This window comes from Psammomys obesus, unplaced genomic scaffold, assembly GCF_907164565.1.
Source record: "Psammomys obesus unplaced genomic scaffold, mPsaObe1.curated_primary_1811, whole genome shotgun sequence".
NCBI classification, from domain to species: domain Eukaryota; kingdom Metazoa; phylum Chordata; class Mammalia; order Rodentia; family Muridae; genus Psammomys; species Psammomys obesus.
In genome coordinates, this window is record NW_026596125.1 from 16,317,508 (window position 1) to 16,324,845 (window position 7,338).

The window sequence follows — 7,338 nt, forward strand, 5'->3', positions numbered from 1 at the left end:
ACGGCGGGGCGCCGGCCGCGGACAGCGACTCGAGCCTGGACGAGCCGGGGCGCCGGGGCTTCTCCTCCGAGTCCAAGGTGTAGCGGGCCAGGCTGCCCGGCCCCGAGGCCCGGACGCGGGTCCCCCGAGCCGGAGAGCCCCCGCCGGGGCGCCCCCGGGGAGGGGCATCTGTTTACTCCAGACCCGCGGCAGGCGAACCCACACACCTTTTCAGTCGTCCGCGCGGAGAGGCCCCGGACCCTCCGCTGCGCGGAAAGGAAAGTTTGGGAGCAGCTGGCGGAGAGCGGCTTTCGGATTTTGTCTTGGGTTCCTTTCTCTCGGCGGTTTGGCCGTCTGTGTGTATTCCTAACCCACCTTTAGGCATTTCCCCGCCAGGTGGGTTTTGACACTTTCTGCCAGGACCCGAGTGGCAGGGAGGAGGGGGTGAACGGAGCCTGTCACCTGGCCTTCCGGTGCCACACCTAGGAACCGAAGCAGGCAGCTCCGGTTTGGGGTGGGGGTGGGGGCGGCGATAATTGGCCAGAAAGCGTTTCCTTTTGCTTTCTAAAGAAATCGCATATTAATTCCGGAGCACTGATGTCTCCTGTTCTTAAAGCAAAGGGAAAAGATGATGCGAAACAGACACAAAATGTGGTTTCGAGAACCGTTCAACTCTCGCTTTCTTCCGGAGGGCAGACCCTGTCCCCTGCGCCTCGGTGTCCTGCTAAGGGTTCTCTACCTCACTCTGTGCGCATTGCACAGCAAGCCTGAAAGACTTGTTTATATTAAACAGCTTATTTATGTATCAATATTAGCTGGAAGGACCAGGCGCTGAGTCTCTCTGTGTGACTCTGTCAGCTGAAGATAGGACAGGGGGAAAAAAAAGAAAGAAAGGAAACAGTTGAGATTATTATTGCACATGTGGCTAAAAACAAAGGCGACAAAAAGGCAGTGGCTGAAAATGCCGCTTTGCAGTGTTAGGCATTGTAAAGTCCATAGAAGTTGTTAACTTGCACAAAAAAATTAAATATTTTTAATGGGACGGGGAGGTGGGCAGATCCTAAAAACCTAAAATAAAATTCAAACTCAGTTTCTCTTGTCTAAATGTTATTGAGTTAATGATTTATTGAAATATTACTTTTTATACTCTTATCATGGTACTGTAACTGTATCCATATTATAAATATTATTATCTTACATATTTTTATTATTTTTTAATGTCCACGTGCCCACGTGAATCTGCCGGTAAAATTGAGCACTCATGTGTATATTCTATTTCCTCTTGTGTATGACCAAGTATTTATACTCTGATGCAACTAGCTACTGTGTGAGGAATTGGTCAGTGTGCAATAAAACACCCGTGCCGCACAACCGAGGTCATGCACCGCGTGTCTGTAAAAAGACCGAGCGTCTGTCTCGTTCAGAGCACAGACTGGCAGCACTTTGAATGTTTCCTCATGACTCAATCACAGAGCAAAATGCCTCTAGACCAAATAAGGCACTCACCTACTGAGAGCCACAGATTTGCCCTAAATTTTCACAGCCGGATTCAAGGTATTCAGACAACTTAGGCACCCTCAAGAGCCCATCTGCCTCACCTGACTGAAGAAGGGAGTGTGTGTCTTCTGCAAGAGAGAGCCAGAGAGAGTGTTGGAGCCAGGGAACCCAGCAGCAACTGCCCACAGAAATACAGGCAGCAAGGAGTGACCAGCCCACGGCGCCCACTTGAAACGTGGTGAGTGGCTTCCCAGTTTATTTTTGTTTCCGCGTTGAAAATCACGGCGGGTTCAGATTTCTCCAGTGGCTGCTTAGAACGAAAAAAAAAATATGATTAACAAAGATGTATAAAAGGGCTTCCGAAGTAAATATTATCTGTCTTATGTAACTACCTAGATCCTGTCAACAGAAGTTCTGGGTGGGCAGCAAAGGCAAATTTAACTTCCTAGCTTTCCTTTAACTTCTTCACAGAGCTATAACACCCAATGAACAGAGTGTTTTTTATTAAAATTAGTTCCCGAAGAGCGTATAGTAACATTCCATCCCGAGATTAATTGTACATTCCCCAAATCTGTTTACTTAATATGTTTAAACAAGATTTTCATTTCACGACTAGACCATAATGTAACCCAGATGAAAAGATGAAAAGAGTCTTGGCTAGGACTCCACAGTTAGCTTCTTCCAGGCGAAGGCAGGACTCATCATCCTCTCTCGAGGCACACCTGAAAGCTCCGGCACGGTCTGAGAACCGTTAATGGTGCTGGCCTTTGAGAATGCTTGTGGAAGGCGGGCTGGGTGAACAGCAGCAACAAGGGCTCCTGGAAGTTTACCCTCTGTCTCCAGAAAAAGAAAGAAGGTGAGAAAGGAAGACAAAAAGGGAGAAGTGAAAGGAGGGAGGGAGGGGGAGAGCATGATGCTAAAGTTCTGGAAAAGATAATACCTAAACTTACTCTGGAAAATGTAAGCCCATCTCAGGATAAAATGACACTCTAAGTTCCCTAAGAAATAAAGTTTGTTTTAGCCATATCACTGCCCTCAGCCCGCCCCAGGTGTGCATTTTGTTGGGGGATTTTTTTGTTCATAAGGTTAAAACTTGGCAGCTTTAGTTTTCTCTGGAGAACCCTGACGTGCCTGTTTAATGCTGTCTACCTGAGAGCATACTCTGACCCCAGACTGGTCACAGGCCCACATCCCTCAGCTCTGATCATGCATCAACTTTAAGAGCAAATCATACAGTTAGCTGCTGGGGGCAGTCTCTTTAGTGAGCTAGCCCACTGTGCTGAGGGGCCCTGTTTAGATGGGCTGACAGGAAGTAAGTAAAGAATTTTTTTTTTTTTTTGTGGAAGCCTCTGTGTTCTCCCAACCAGGCACCAAGGGAGATTCACAGGCAGGCTGGTGGCCATGAATTCGCATGAAAAGCCCCTGGGGTTGTTGTGGAGGAGGGTAGCCGTGCTCAGTGGGATCGGTGGAAGCTCGTTTGCCAACCTCGAAACCCATGGTGGTGGCCAGTCCTGTGTGTGAGCTGCAGAGATGGCAGGAGGGCAGCGTGCATGCAGGGAGCTGTCATACCCTTGTTTCTGTGCACACCAGGCTGCCAAAGCAGCCACCATAACACCCAACAGTGGACAGAATGCAGTCAAGCTGCGGTGGCTTGGTACATGAGAGGGCACCCCAGGTTTCGGAGTTGCAGAGTAGTGAGAACTTGCCAGGCTCTGTGTGGACGATGGACGGTGTGCGAGACGGGCCGTCCAGGAGCTTGCCATTTCTGGGCTTGGGCCATTGAGTTCATTTTTCTCTTCTGTGCTTTCCTTGGAACTGGAATTATTAACTTCTAAGTGCCCATTGGGAAACCTTTCCTTGTTAAGCACATTTCCCCAACTCATTTAAGTTTCACATTGTGTTGGATTGCTGGCTTCCCCTGGCATTTTGTAAAATCACCAGGCAGAAATTCTGTGCCTGTCATGCCCGAGGAACACTGAGAGTGAAGTTCTTAGCCGCAGCTACTGAGGAAGGGTCCCGGGAACAACAATCTAGAGTATTATTGCCACCTGTGACAGGTGTCTAATTGAGCTGGACCTGTGTGCTCTGAGCATGTGTCTAATTGAGCTGGACTGTGTACTCTTGGGGGAAAAATAGAACTTAGGAGTAGCTCAAATTAAATGCATTGGCACAGATAATGTAGTTTTATTTGTGCATTTCAGGCTCAGTGTGCTGAGAAACACTAATTCTCTTGGCTCTCTGCCAGTTTTCTACTAATCAAAATGGAGAAGATATGCAGTGTTTGGATTATACCTAAAAATAGCTCCGTGCAGGCACATCAGCAAGTGGAATTAAATTAATTTCTCCTTCTTCCTCGTCACTCACACTCTCCCCGTTATTTGAATTCCCATCCAGAATATTGCTTCTGAATCTCATAATTTTTGAATCTCTATATCCCAAGTAGTTTTTGATCTGCTGTAGTGATTTTGAGCTCCATCAAGCCATTTCCCGGCTCTGGAAACACCCACCTTTTATCTGCTGTCATTAAGTCTGCCAGGCAGCTCCCAAATACAATCCTGGTGGTACTGTTATTATTATTATTATTATTATTATTATTATTATTATTATTATTATTATTATAAATTAATACTTTGAAGATTAACTTCGTGCATTAATAGCCCTTTACCTTTTAGTGGGGGGAGGGAGAGTCTCTCGTCAGTCAGATTTGCTTCTGGTGCAGTTAAGAGGCTTCCAAATGCAGTTGCTCTAATGACAGGCTGCAAAGAGCCAGCAACCCTAAGGGGCCCACGATGGCTGGCCAGGACAGCAGGATCTTCGCAGGCATGCTAGCAACACGCAAAGAGGCACAGAAAGCTGCTGCCCTGATTACATGCCGGCATTCTGTACCCAAGGCCTGTTCTTGTCTTTGCACCATCATGCTTCCTAGCCTGTTTGGTGGTCCTTGCTTTCTTCTAGAAATAGCTAAACTGTAGTTCTCCACAAATGCTCTTCATTTCTCACAAATACTTTCCTAAATCTTTGGTTTTCCACATTTCTTGGGGCACAAATTCTCCTTCACCTTCTCCCTCTCTTCGATACATGCCCTCGCTCATAGTTGTTAATTAAGAGTAGTGAGGTCACCTTCTTCTTGTTTACAACATAATGCTTACCTCTGATGCATTTATTGCCATGTTCCAGTGTTCTCCTAAGACTTCAACTATTGCTCAAAATGAAGGGATGACTCCCAGAAAAAACAAGACAAAACAAAACTTCAAGTTACTGTTTATACCTTCTGGTGGAGTCCCTCCTGGTGGGTGGTGTTGAAGGCCTGGGCTACCCTCCCAGGCTCTGTGTCTCTGGCTCTGGCTCTTCTTAACTACTTTACCTTATCAGTCTGGGGCTCTCATTAGTTACTCTGCATACAATATGAACTAATGTTGTTTTTGGCTAAACTGTTGATTTGTTGGATTGGGGTAGATTGTGGGAATTCTGCTCTACACCTTTGGAAGAGCAGAAAACTTGCTCAAACAGATGGTCCACGTGGGCCTTCCTGGCTCCTTCTCTAACTGTAGTTCCTGTGCCCAGTGACCTTGGGAAAGTCAGCATGCTTTCTTATGAATGGAGCTCTCACATAAGCGTCTCAAAGGGAATTGTAAGCCATCTTACTGAGCAGCTTTGAGCTTTGTGTTCAGTGAGTTTGCTTGTAATTCCCTGTGAGACGCTAGGTAGAACGGCCCTCTCCACTTTGCAGAGCTTAACACCTTCCTCTTTGACTCCCTCTCCCTTTCCTAGCTGCTCCACCCACAAAAATCCCTGTGGCTTTTTTTTTTAAGTGAAAAAGAACAACTGAGACTAGCATATAACATATATATTATATATTATATATATTACGTATATAATGTAATCCCCTACACATCCAAACAAATGGTCCTTCCTTTTAAAACTGCACTTAAAAGTCCACAGAAACCACAGCTGAATAGGCTGATCTACTTCCCAAACACAGGATTAAAAACCTGTTTGCTGCTCGCTGTTGGAAGGCAGTTTAATGATTCTGAAACCACGGGCGCTTGGAGAAAAGTAAGTCAGCTGGGAAAGGACCTTAATGCTAGAATTTAGTGTTGAGTTGTAGATGCTAACAGCGACTATCTAGATTGTTCTTTTTCTTGGAATGGCAGTTTGGAGACGGGAAGTGCTGAGAACCACAGGAGTTTGTACTTTTTTGCTTACCTTTGTTTTGCGGCTTGAGGAATATTGTGTTTCTTTGTTCCCGCTTTAATAAACATCATCCAGTCTACAGGAACTTTACTGACTTCAAATATCTGTCATTGTAACTATAAGCACGTAGCTCTAATTTTGAGGTCCTTGCTAAAAATCAGTTTAAAAATAGTCAACATTAATAGATGCTGCAGTTGCATTTTCTGCAGCGTGGCGGGGATTTTTAAAGCCGTTAGTGGTGACATTTTTAGGAAAACATTCTTCTGTGAAGAATAATTACACTTAAGTGATTCTGTGATCAATCCTAAGATAACACTCCCCACAGGCATAACTAAAGGAAAACTGAGTCACTTAGAAAGATTCTGGACTTTCTGCTTGGCGACTCCCAGCCCCTGCGGGGTTCTGCCCCAGTCATGCAGAACCTCAGAAAGTAGCTTGAGTGGTGACTCACTGGTCACCATGTCTTTACCTCTCATCCTGGCAGCCATCCCTTCACAACGCTTTGTGGGGTTTTGACTCCTGGCTGGGCTGAGTGGCAACTGAAACCGATGGCCTAGCGCTGTTCTCTTTCCTAGCATATGTTAAATACATATAACAATGGCTTTCATTGTCAAGTCCTCACAGATGTGTCAAAGGTATTTTAGGTGTTTTCAAAGAAAACATTTCCTTTTTCTCTTTTAAAAGATTGTACGTTTTATTGCATTGATTTATTTCAGGCTGTGTGTGCGTGCTACAATACACCACGCAGAGGTCAGAGGACAGCTTTCAGGAGTCCGTTCTCTCTCCTTCCGTCATAAGGCTCCCAGGGACCAGACTCAGGCTGTCAGGCTTGGTGGCAGGCCCCTTTCCCCTCAGCCATCGCGATGCCCCCCCCATGCCTTGCTTTCTACAACCTGAGCAATCTGTTTACTCTTCTCAGCAGCGTCACACGTTACTTTCTTTTCTGTTATCCACAAATCATCTCTAGTCCCAGAGATCTCTCTCAGCAGAAGAGAACAAACGCTGCCCGGAATGAAGTGTTGGCCAACACCAGCAGATCATTCTTTCTGGAATTTTTTTAGCATTTTTTTTTTAATTCATGCCACCAGATCCACAAAGCTTTGAAAAATAATTACACAAAGAGAAAAGATGTAATATGCAAAATAGTAAATCCTTACAGTCCTACAAAAGCATCCTGCAAGCACGGGACAGAGCTGGCAACACAGATTCCTCTCCACCAGGCCTGATGCAGCCTGCTCCCCAAGGGCACAGCTTCCGTGTGGTGAGAGGCCTGAAGGGCGTGTGTGTTGTCCTCACAACAGGTGTGCTCAGAACACACGGGCCTGCCTGTGAGGACTCTGCCTGATTCACATGTCCAGCTGCTCTTAACCAAGGGTACTCCGAGCTCTTTCAGCCTCTGTGAGTCTGTCTCCAGGGCATTCACACTTTGGGGAGATTAGACACTGCCCCCCAGAAAATGTGATAATGAGGTAGGTGTAGTCACGTATGGCATAGAAGGGAAGACTAAGCCCCATCCAATAGAAACACAGTGCAAGCTAGTAGCTTCTTAAAGAGGAAAAATAGATGAAAGCAGTGTCTTGGCCTGTAAATGATACATAAAAGCATTATCAATGAGGCATTCTGTGTGTGTGTGTGTGTGTGTGTGTGTGTGTGTGTGTGTGTGTGTGT

The 7,338-nt window shown here is 45.9% G+C and overlaps 1 protein-coding gene across 1 annotated transcript in view; it reads left to right on the plus strand.

Moving 5' to 3' along the window:
* Adrb1 (adrenoceptor beta 1) overlaps nt 1-7,338 on the plus strand; it is a 49,798-nt gene that overhangs the window by 1,583 nt on the left and 40,877 nt on the right. The gene's annotated exons all lie outside the window — the stretch shown is intronic.